The sequence below is a fragment of the Chiloscyllium plagiosum genome, unplaced genomic scaffold (assembly GCF_037043375.1).
Source record: "Chiloscyllium plagiosum isolate Xiang-an unplaced genomic scaffold, Cpla_swu_hap1 HiC_scaffold_8, whole genome shotgun sequence".
NCBI lineage: Eukaryota > Metazoa > Chordata > Chondrichthyes > Orectolobiformes > Hemiscylliidae > Chiloscyllium > Chiloscyllium plagiosum.
In genome coordinates, this window is record NW_028270146.1 from 61,111,027 (window position 1) to 61,123,278 (window position 12,252).

At 38.5% G+C, this 12,252-nt stretch overlaps 1 long non-coding RNA gene across 1 annotated transcript in view; it reads right to left on the reverse strand.

Moving 5' to 3' along the window:
- Nucleotides 1-5,385: 5,385 nt before the first annotated feature.
- The window catches only part of LOC148149413 (uncharacterized), a 187,951-nt gene continuing 181,084 nt past the window's right edge, over nt 5,386-12,252 (reverse strand). The window contains exon 3 of the long non-coding RNA XR_015757921.1: nt 5,386-5,463. This is a non-coding gene — a long non-coding RNA (uncharacterized LOC148149413). The remainder of the gene's footprint in view (nt 5,464-12,252) is intronic.

Sequence of the window (12,252 nt, forward strand, 5' to 3'; positions counted from 1 at the left end):
TCTGGCTTGCTCTGTTCTGCCAGCCTCCTGCTTCCTGGCCTGTAGCATCTTAAGTAGTATGAAACTGGGTTTAAATATGGCATGAGCAGGATGGTGAGGACTTAAGCCTCTCCAACCATGTGATTCCATGAGAAGGTTGCTAAATAGCCTGTTGCATAATTAATGAGGAGTGGAATATTGCATAATAAAATTCACTCTGGGCCATTGCAGACAATTCACGTGACAAAATATTCTATTGAAAATAGGAAACTTCTGCTCAAAATGTCACAAAGATGAACCCAAAATGCCATTAATATTCTCAAATCCAAAGCAACATAAAGGAATTTAACTTATTTAGTTACTTAAATACAATGACAGCTCTGTGGAGGATGTTGTGTGCATGGGGAAGATTGAGATATTATTTCTCCAGGATTAGGTAAAACTAAGGAGGATAGTAAATAAGAAATCCTTCACTTAAAAAAAAAGCTGTCAACAAGCTGTCATCTGGTTCATCCACAACTTTATCTTCACACCAGGATGTAGACAAAATTGCTTCTAGCTGTCAAGGTCATCATGATTCTTCATTTTTGCAGTAAGGTCTACATTCAGGCTGTAGCAGATGACATTGCACTCCACTAGTTTATCAGATAAGTTAACAAGGCAGCGTATACAGGGAAAAACGGAAGCATCTTGCTCTCCATTGACAGAGCAAAGCAGGATGATGGAATACAAGGTTTCCTGAAGACAAGGAGTGTTGAAGACTCACTTTGCCTTATATGTTGTCTATTAGCAGGCTGACATTTTTATCAAATGCAAATGAAAAATGTCCCAGTCTATTCTTACAACATAAATCCTCCAGTCCCAGCAACATTGTGGTAAATCTTTTCTGAAACCTCTCCAGTTTAATAATATCCTTTCTACAACAGGGTGACCAAAAAACACAATTCTCCAAAAGAGGCCTCACCAATGTTCTGTATGACCACAATGTGACTTCCCAACTCCATTGCCCAAAGATCTGAGCCATGAAGGCACCTTCTCAACCACCCTCTCTACCTGTGACACAAATTTCAAAGAATTATGTACCTGAACCCCTAGATATCTCTGTTCTACAACACTATCCAGGGCTTCACCATTAACTGCATAAATCCTGCTCGTTTGTTTTACCAAAAGGCAATACCTTGCATTTATCAAATTAATCTCCACTATCCCACTCCTCAGTCCACTGACCCAACTGATCAAGATCTCGTTGTAATCTTAGCTAACCTTCTTCACTGTCCACTATACCATCAATTTTGGTATCAACTGCCTCCTATCTTTCTCACCCAAATCATTTATATAAATGACAAACAAAAGTGGATCTGGTACCGATTCCTATGGAACACTGCTGGTTATGGGCTTCCAGCCTGAAAAACAACTCTCCACCACCATTTTATGACTCATTCAGGCTAAAGGGATCAAAGAGGGAGAAAGCGGGGACAAGGTACCGAGTTGGATGATTTACCATCATCATATTGAATGGTGGAACACGCTTGATGGGCTGAATGGCCTATTCTTGTTCCTATTTTCTAAGTTTCTATGTCCCTTGGGATGGACAATAAATGCTGACACAGCCAGCAATGCCACATACCAGGAATGAAAAAGAAAAAAAGATTGTAGAGATCTTGAACAGATGTGTACCAGATCATCACAGGTTTGGATCAGGCAGACTAAAACTGTTCTCAGTAGCTAATGGCTGGGAGAGACAGATTAATGGTTGTGGGCAAGAAATTTAGGAGGAGTGAGAGAAAGAACTTATCCACAGTGAGTGATCCTTGGTGCATACAATGGCCTGGAAGCAGAGACTATAAGTGACTCTCAAAAGAAATTGGATGACGACTTGAAGGAAATTTAATCTTAAAAGGTACGGGTTTGATCGGGTCATTTACTGGATTACCCACAGGAGAAACAGCAACTTCTTGATGGGTCCTTGTGAATGAAAGGTAATCAACATTTCTGCCTAGATACAAAAGCCATGTGACTTACATTGCAAAGAGCAAGATTGCAGAGGAAGCTATTACATTGTAGAATTTCCTAAAATATCGGTGAATATTACAACCAGGTCTGCTGGGGGTCCAGGAGACAGCCTCACCATTTTCTATAGCTCACTATGCTAGAAATGGGTGAAAGCTTAAGGTCAGATTGAAAGGACAAAGTTTGTGAGAACTTAACAGATTCTCCAAGGTTGCAATAGAGGGTTGATCTTTAGTAATATTCTCACTGTCAAGCAGGGGAAGGTACAAAAATTGCAGGTCCAAGAGCTTCTCCATGCCCCTGACAAGCACAATAGGCTCTCTCAAAGTTTAGTCTTCAGTTATTGCGCCCTAATATCACCCTATCCTAAGCTTTGCTATGAAGTAAGTTCTATGAGGAAACAAAATAAGTTGAGAGCTTTGGGAGATTTACTTTGGACCAATTTTGGTAGTATTGGATGTCTACTTAAAGGAAAGTGTAGTCGATACCTGTGAAATATGTTCACTCAGTTAAATTAAAATCAAGTTATGTATTCTATTCTGAGGTTTGAAGTGTAAATTGCTTCTCAACAGTGTTTAATCAATAGTGTTTAAGGGTTTTATTATAGTAAATGTCTAAAACATAATATTTTTTATCATTTCAGTTGTTCAATTAAAAGTTATTGGCCTCTCTGAAGATTAAAGTACATTTCTGCATGGTGTTGAGGATCTAGAATGTCATTGGAAATGCGCTTATCTAGGCAAGGGGAGGATATTTTCATCATCTCCCTGACTATGTCTTGTAGTTTGTTGAATGGCTTTAGGGAGGGTCCAGAAATGCAGATTTCACGAGTGTTTATGTGCGAGTCCCATTTCAGTTTCTAGTCAATGGTGGTCTCAGAAAGTCAATAGTGGAAAATTTTACAATCATAATGCAACTGAATGACATGGGAAATGATTACATTGTCTCTTGTGTGAGGTGGTTATTGCCTTGCACTTGTGTAGCATAAATGTTACCTATCTAGTTCTTATTACATATGCACAGAAACTGCTTCATTATCTGAGGAATAGAATTGAGCATTAAACAATTATCAGCAAACTGATACCTTCTGACCATATGTTAGAGAGAAGGTGGCTCATAAAGCACCTGAAGATGGTTGGGCACTATCCCAAGCAGCAATGAATCAAGGCTAAGATGAGTAGCCTCCAATAATGGTGGCACGGTGGCTCAGTGGTTAGCACTGCTACCTCACAGCACCAGGGTCCCAGGTTTGATTCCAGCCTTGGGCGACTGTCTGTGTGGAGTTTGCACATTCTCCCCATGTCTTGGTGGGTTTTCTCCAGGTACTCTGGTTTTCTCACACAGTCCAAAGATGTGCAGGTCAGGTGAATTGGCCATGCTAAATTGCCCACAGGTTAGGTGCGTTAGTCAGAGGGAAATGGGTCTGGGTGGGTTACTCTTCGGAGGGTTGGTGTGGATTTATTGGGCTGAAGGGCCTGTTTCCACACTGTAAGGATTCTAACCATGTTCTTGCACTAATCAGGAGTCCAGCCACTGCAGTGTTACCCTCTAGTTCCAACTGATTTCAGTTTGACTATGATGCCATTCTCTACCTCCAAATACTTTGATGTGGAGGGCAGTGACTCACTCTGTTCAGCTCTTTATCTGTGTGTGGACCACAGTTGTAATGATGTCAGTTGTGCGATCAACTTAAATCAAAATAGCATACGTGAGCAGGTTGTTGGTGAGTAAATGCTTGATGATTTAGGTTATTGCTACTTAAGTTCTTTGACTACAAGTTTTGTAAATTGCATTTGATATATTGGTGCCTCAGTATTGCTATCGCAGATTATACTTAACTATCAAGAAACTAATCTCCCTGGGGCTGAGAATTCTATTAGGGTCCAATTTTATTTCTTTGCAGAAATTGAGTTATGTGGTCATCTGAAGTCAACAATGCCATTTTGTTGCATTTTAATTTACTGCAGAAATGTTGTAAAACCAGTCTATGTAACAGAAGCCATCGCTCAACGTAATTACAGAACATTACTTCGGCAAACATCCTTTGAATGTTGAGGGCATGTTATTACATTTATTGATTTTACTTTAATTTGTTTTGGAAATTCTGTGGCAAATTTACCAGGTTTGAGTCACCACTCCTGTTCGACCAGCTTCCATTATTTTGAAAGTACCAAGCAATGCAGAAGCTTTTTAATGAACTTTACAAACTACGTGGCTTATTTTTAAACTAAGAAACAGAAACAAATCTGAAATGTACACAAAATATTATTCCGTGAAATGTTTAATGTCACGAGATGTGTATAATTCCAGTTGCGAAAACGTGTTATTTCACTGTACTGATTTTTACAATGCTTCACAGACATAGCTTATCAGAGAACTGCTTGAATATTATTTATATAGTGCCTTTCACGTCCATCGGACGTCCCAAAGCGTATTACAACCAATGAAGTCCACAATTAAACCGAGCGAAATTTATGATTTGCCTGGGGAATGTAAAATCGGATTGAATTTTCAAAAAAAAGGCGTAAACGGTAAGTTCAGTCAATCGTGGTCTTTAAACCAGTGGTCATCGGGTTTTAACTTCGCTATTTTAGCTTTTATGAAAAACTGAAATATGTCTGGGCAAGTGATTTATTTTGTAAGGAGCCAATGACCTGTTTGCAAAATAATAAAGTTCCGACGTATGTGAAAGTTAATTTAATCATCCGTTTGGTATAAACAACCGTGGATTTCTGAGATAGGTATTAGATTGCAGACTTGTGGAAGATCTTTGACACACATGAAATAAGAGCCATATGGCTCTTTGTATCATCAGGTTTTGCCCCTGCTTCGTGTGGTGCACCTAGGAACTATTTCCATCTGACTGATTTCAAATAGACCTTTGCCCTTCGCTCGTGCCCACATAAGCAGACACCTATGCACTGTTGCTTAAGATCTGGCCATTTTGACGAATTGAACTTAGCGATAGTTTAAAGTGCTCACATGTGACGATGAGCGACGATTGATTTCACTGAGATGTGGCAACAGATAAGGCGTGACTCCATCAGAGTGTTAACACAAGAGGACAACGATTCGTTGTTAAAGAAAGTGCTGTTGGGTCTGTGACAGGACAGTGCAGCGCACGGCCAACGGGCCAACCGTGCCCGCGGCCATAAACCGACGAGCGCACGTGATCCCCATGACAACCCCATGCCTGAGCAAAGCCGCCCTCCGTCAGCCAATGAAAAAAGGGTTACCATCATTTACCCGCACCCTGAAGGACAACCAATAACTACTGGTCTTGCAAATGAAGAGGCGTTAGCCTAGCGGTGGCCCCTAGGAATTGTAGTTTTACCTAATTGGCTGGTTTTCCTGCTCGCTGCCTGAAACCCGCGAACTACAACTCCCATGGCTCCTCGAGTACATCAAACCAATGGGGCACATGCGCACGAGGTCCGCTGCTGTCTTCGGTGGGGTCGAATAGGATGATGTCACCTGCAGTGAAAGGAAATTGTTAAACTGAATCCTTTTGTAAAGAAGAAAGAAAAATATGGACGTTGCTGTACGGATGGGTGGAATTTGTTGGTGAGCAATCTCTGTTGTCTTATTATCCCTAGAGGAAATGAGATTTGCGGCTGGGTTAGGGTTGATTGTGTTCGGCTGGTTCATCAGGGGGAAAGTGTGCGGAAATGTTCAGGTTAGTGCAGGGGGGAGGGGGAGGGGGGGTCCGGGTGGGACCGCCACTGACCGGACCCCTGTGTTTGCGAGATATTTATTGTCAGGCGAGCCGGCAACAAAAGGAGACGCTCGGAGTTTGCAGGATTGTCTCTAAGTCTGCCTTTCACCGCTGGGGGAGGCTTTTTCTCTAACCAGACTCCCTAAATCCCACCCATTTGCAGCTGTTACTTTGGTGCCGGGAGAGGAGTTTGGGGGCGATTTTGTGCCGGAGAAGCTGAGATGCGAAGAATAATGTTGTCAGTCGTTCGCCTGATTCACGGAATTAAAACGCTAAGCCCACATGTCAGAAATCACTAATCTTTCCGAGTTCTATCCTGCGCTTCGCCTTTTGTTTGTCAGACTTGTGGCTTTTTTTTTAAATTGTTATTTTAAGGTGAGGTTGGTTTGGGTTGGAAGGTGACTCCCCCCATGTCTGTGACTGGTTGGGAGAAGCTGGCATAATGTTTGAATATCTTAAAGCTTGCGGCGTGTTGCTATTTAATATTCCCGAGTGGGGAGACCTCGGGGTTGAAGGCTGGAATTTAATGAGAGCAATCACCTGTAAAAGGGATTTCGTGTTTATGCCTCCACCCTTCTCATTCAGCATTGCACGTTTAGAACGGCATATGGGGAAAACAAAATGTGGGAGGGTTTGTTTTGGGCTTTGCCCTGAAATATTTAATTTCGTCAGACTTGCACGTAACAATATTGAGGAAATCGGGCAAACACTCCCTTCCAATCTACGACCACTGGGAATACAATTTGATACGAATACAACTAGAGTACGTACAATTCCATCTGCAGTCAGTTTAATCATGGAACAAGGGAGGGGAGACTACTGGAGGCAGAATGACTGCAGCTGAATGTGACTGAGAGGCGTGCGCTCCTGAAGCGGCTGAGAGTTTGACGGGGATTGACGTGTGCATATGTACTGCGATAAGATGTGTTTGGATTGTAATAGAATGGTAATTTTGGGTGTGTCCAATTTTATGCGTGAGGTCACTGGAGAAAAAAGTTAAACAGGAGCAAAAGGTATAGCTTCATTAAAGGAAAGAGGTAAGAATATACAGCAAAACATAGGTGGATATTGTAGCTTTTTCCGAATGAACTCTTATGTATTATGTTGAGAATTAAAGCGATGACAGAATATGAGCACAGAATGCGATATTACAATTGGTACGTGGGTGAAGGTCTTCAGTCGACACGGACAAATAATTTGGGTGAAGATTGTTTACCTTGGTACGAGGGACAATGACGGATTAGTTGACATCGAATAATACTTGTCACCGTATAAAGTTAAAAATGACACAACAGCAGGTTATAGTCCAACAGATTTAATTGGAAGCACTAGCTTTCGGAGCGGCGCTCCGAAAGCTAGTACTTCCAATTAAATCTGTTGGACTATAACCTGGTGTTGTGTCATTTTTAACTTTGTACACCCCAGTCCAACACCGGCATCTCCAGATCATGTCTCCGTATACAAAGCAAATATCATCTGTTCCAGAGCAATTTGGATTTTTCTTACAGCCAGCGGTAACAGCATAAATCAATGCATTGGTGGGTTATCTGATATGTCACCTTGAAGATTTTAATCTCTACAGCATTAGGTCGGAACGTTTAGAATCAAAAATGCTTTTAGCAGAACTTGGTATGATCTTCCAAATTGACCCCTCATTCTAAATAGGACTAATGTACAGATTCTTGTCTTTTGTAACATTTTAAGGTGTTTTGACTAATTCTATCTTTCTCAAAATGTGCAGATTTTTAACTTGGTTGTGCTTTGTTCTCATTGAACATAATTCCATAACTTTCGTCCCAATATTTCTAACATGTGATTTAATGATTAAAGTAGTATTTTTGAAATATGCACTGTGAACATAATTTTGATGCAATGCAGGATAGTTTATTCTGTTGATTTGTAACACTTCACCTCTGCATATGACTGTGTGGCACAATTGTGTTATTCAGGAAAAAATACGGCCATGTAATTTGCAACATGTGCTCCTTAGTGTACAGTTTATTTTTGAAAGTGTTAAAACTTTGTTTGCTATAAAATTGCTTTTTGTGGCATATAGATGTGCAAACTGCTACAATTGCATCACAAGTTTCATCTGAAACAATCTCTAATTAGTTTGTAATTTCATGTAGTCAATGGAAAGTATTGTTGATTTATACACTGAAATTCAATGAAATATCCTTCAGAAAGAGCATGTATAAAGAGTTATGGAACACTGGACAAAGAACTTGGGCCATCAAAAGTAATTAAAATCTGATTATACTAGAACTGAATGACCTGTAAATCTCTCTCAGCTTTCTCAGGGAAGTAAAACTACATTCAATAAGACTTTGAGCAGAACATTACATAATATTGATTGCAAATCTTTGACTCAAGGTCTGTCTCTGGAGTAGTTGCATCTTGATTACAATTTATACAAGTCTATGCCAAGCAATATAAAGGTCTGCTTTTTAAAACAACACAGCAAGGGAACATAAGAACTCTAAAACAGAAGTATAAATTTCTTTTGTTTAAAAACAAATATGTTTGGAGTAAAGCATGGGTGTTACTATAAATTGCAGTTAATTAGATTCTTCTCTTGGGAATGCTGGTTCTTTCCATCGATGGCCCTACTTTATTGCAGTTTTTTTCCCCCGCTTTGAACTTTGGCACCTTAATTTGATTTTTTTCATACACCTCTCTTTACAATAGAAAATTTGTTTTTTGTGTCTTTGTTCATGTCTTAGTACTCATGGATTGTAAACAATGAGTTAGAGTTAAGCACAAATAAATGAGACATGCAATTCCTGTCATCTCCATTAATAAATTGAAAATATATATGTTTCTGTTCTATAATATTCAGCATACTACCTTTCAAGAAGAGTTTTGGATTTGCAATACCCCTTGTGTTTTCTTTTCTTTTTGAAAAACCTTTACACAGAAATATGTTTTTTGTCTGCTTCCCTGAAGATGAGGGCCAAAGGCCATAATTATTAGAGGTCAAGCTCTGCTGTCGTCTTTTTTTTTTGAGAATATCTTGGTATTTATTGCATGAGTTGTCTCTTCAAACTTCATTTGATGGGAGGCAAAGGTGTGGGAGTTGTTTGGCTACTTGGGTTAAGTCATGGTCATGTTGTTTCAGCCAGTACAGTACATCCTGATGAAACATTTGGACAGCACTCTACTATGTTGTATTACCAGTTTTGCAACTTGTGATCACTGAGTTCCTGATCTCAGTCATTCATTTTTCACATACTTTTGAGATGTATGTAGGAAAGTAATGCAGCCAAAGAACAGCCACTGAGTGTATAGTAAGGAAATGTTGCAAGGAGGGAAAGAAACATAATGGATCTTGTGGAATAACTTATTTTCTCATGTTAATTGGGGATGCAGTTATATAGTGTCTCTGATATTTTAGTATAAGTCTGTGCCTTCTACATCAATGCAAACGTAACTCTAAACTCAAATTATCAAGTGCAGTATACTTTTGAGCTGCAAGGCTTCTCCAGAAAGGCATTTTAATTCTTTTCATTATGCCATTTTTGGTGGAGTTCTAGGTAGGCTTGTGGTCTACATTGGGGCAAGAAGACTTTTTTTTTCTCTTGTGAAGTATAGTGCAGGTTTTCTGACAATTAAAGAAATCCCTATCAATATGGTCCTTTGCATTGGGTGCGGTTTTTGTAGGAGGGGCAGGACATTCTGGATGTATTTTGATAGCAGTACAGAAAATTTGAGGAAATTAACATGCACAGATATTTGAGGATATAACTAGTATAAATTGAAAATGACACTAGATTCTGTTTATCTTCCATTGACTTGAATATTCTCAGGGTTTCAACCCCAAACCTCGCCACCCCCCCCCCCCACTCCCACTCCCACCCCTACCAAAAAGAATTTTCCAAATTTTTGTTTTGTAAATGTCATTTTAGTGCCACACTTGTTCTTTTATATTATTGAATAACCTCCTGTGTGGCTGTTCATCATATATCCTATTTGACTAACTCTGAGGTTGTAATTTGTTTCTTGTTCATTTTTCTCATTGTTCTGTTTCTGCAAAATTGTTTATTTACTTTTTCAGTTGTAGGGATTTTGATGTGAAATGCTGACTGACCTCCTGCATACTTCATTTTCTCTTTTTTTTAATGTTTTTGCACATATCACCAAAACAAAGTTCATTGTGGTGAATTATTTAATGCATGTTAGAAACAACAAATTTCTAGAAGTAAATGTTTTGTAGATAATTCATTTGTTGCGTGATCTCTCAACATTTTACCATTAATCAAGTGAGTTGTAAAGTGTCTTCTGAGGAGGAGCAAAATAGCATTTCAGGTGCACAATGTTATTATGCTTTTAAGGTTTCTTCATGATATTTTTAGAAAGATTGGATTATATACTATTTCCAAAATAATTCTGGATTAAACTAGAGTCAAATCACTGTTCAAAATTTGAAGAGTTTTTAGAAAGTTTTGCCTCAAACTCATTTAGATTTATTGTTATTACATTGGACTTTGCAAAGTGGCTTTGAAATACTTTATGTAACTTTCACTGAGAACGCATGCATTTTGGTTCTGTTGACTTGATTTGGAAACACTGGATGGAATTGAAGTTTATTATTGTACTAAACTTGTTCAGGGGTCTCTGAGTACTTATAATGCAAGAATGACAACTGTTCAGTGTGACAACATGATCAGACTGTCAGCAGAACAGGTTGCATATATAGTAATAAAATGGAAAAGAGAACATATTTAAAAATTTAGTTTGTTCATGCTCATAGTTCACCACACAATTCAGAGAATACTATTTCAAAGTCTGCTTCTCTGTGCAAAGACCTTTTGTAAGATAATGATGCACACAACCTTGTTCATGGGAAGTAGTGGGATATGGAAAATAATCAATTACAGGAAGGATATAATTCATGAGCTTGAACAGTAAACAAGTTGCATACTTCCTGTTGGTAGAACATAACACATTTTGGTGCCATTTGTGTGTGGTGGTTCTGATTTCTGGTGTCAGTAAAAGTGTAACTTGAAGTTTGGTCCAATCTGACTAGATGCTGCTTCTCATTTTCAATCCACAGTATTAAGCCCAATTCAGCTTTATTAAAGTGTCTTAAGCTCAACTTTCTAAACTTTTTTTTTGTTCTAACGTTTAATCAAGCAACATCCTTTCCTTGCATTTTCAAGACTGCTTGTCAGGACCTGAATTGTATAATTGCAGAGCCCTCTACAGACAGCAAAAGCACAATTCAATATCACTCAGTAGTAGGGAACTTATATCAGTGTATTCCATAGCTCCGGATAAGTAATGTAGTAAAATTTACACAGATTAGTGAATAACTCTTTATATTTGGTTTGCTACATTTTATCGCTATGCGGAATGATAGAATTCATATTATACTTCCCATAGTATAGATACTTATTTGGCCTTGCACCAGTATTCTGTTGAAAATTTGAAGTCTTGGAATCTGGCAGAATTGTGCTAAGTATGACTATCTGTGGCTCTCCAGTTAAACTGCTCAAGTGATTGGTGCCAAAATACAACAATATTTCAAATTTGTAAAGGATTTTCTTTTTTTTAAGATTTGTAGTGATTGATGAGTAGAATCTTAGCGGTAGGGAGAGTTTTGGATTAGCTGAATTTGTAGGATGAACTGTGAAATCAGCTAAGAGGAAAAAGGAGTAATTGAATTTAGAATTTACAGTGTGTTTGAAAGTTTTGTTTGCCTGATGAATTAGAGTGTGCAGTTTTTATCTGATCTTAGCAGAGGGTATGGAGACGTAAACTCACCTTTAATGTTAAATATTTGTATGGAGGTTGTACAAAAACTTTTTCGGTTCAATCTGAGTTGGTTATCTGAGAAGGGCTTGGTGGTAAAAGAGTAGAGTTTATGATGTGAATAAAAATAATGAATTCAATCTTTCTAAAGGTTAATAATTAGAGAAGGTAAAGACTGTCAAAGTTGCAGAAAAAGCAGGGATTGAATGAATTGATAGTGAAGTACAGCTAGGAATTAAAACATGCAATGATACTGATTGTGTACCTATCACTGTTTACAAAGGATGATATGCAGATAAAGATGAGGGGACCAGCAATTAATAATGGACATTATTTTGAGAAATTGGGTGTTATGGATATGATTGGATTAATTAAATTAGTATTAATAAGGTGAGTCTCATTGAGCAGGGCAAAGGAAAACATTGGAATATGATATGGATAGAGCAGACAAGGTAGTATTTTTGTTTCACAGTCGAGGTATCTTTACATGACCCAGTTACAGCATTAATGTCATATGACGTTTGATCAACTTATCATATCTCTTGTTTTGGCCCGTAACTTCAAGCTGAGAATAAGATTGAGGTATTTCTGTCAGTAATGTAAAACAAGCACTTTTTTTTTTACTGAATAATTTGTTGTTCAAAACATTTTGAAGGGCACTTGTCGGCAGAGGAGATTTGTCTTCATGTTAATATGCATTGCAGTGGGCATCTACCTTATATGAAATTGGCCTATTGTAATAGGCTGAACAGGCTAGGGCTGTTTTCCCTGGAGAGTCGGAGACTGAGGGGTGACCT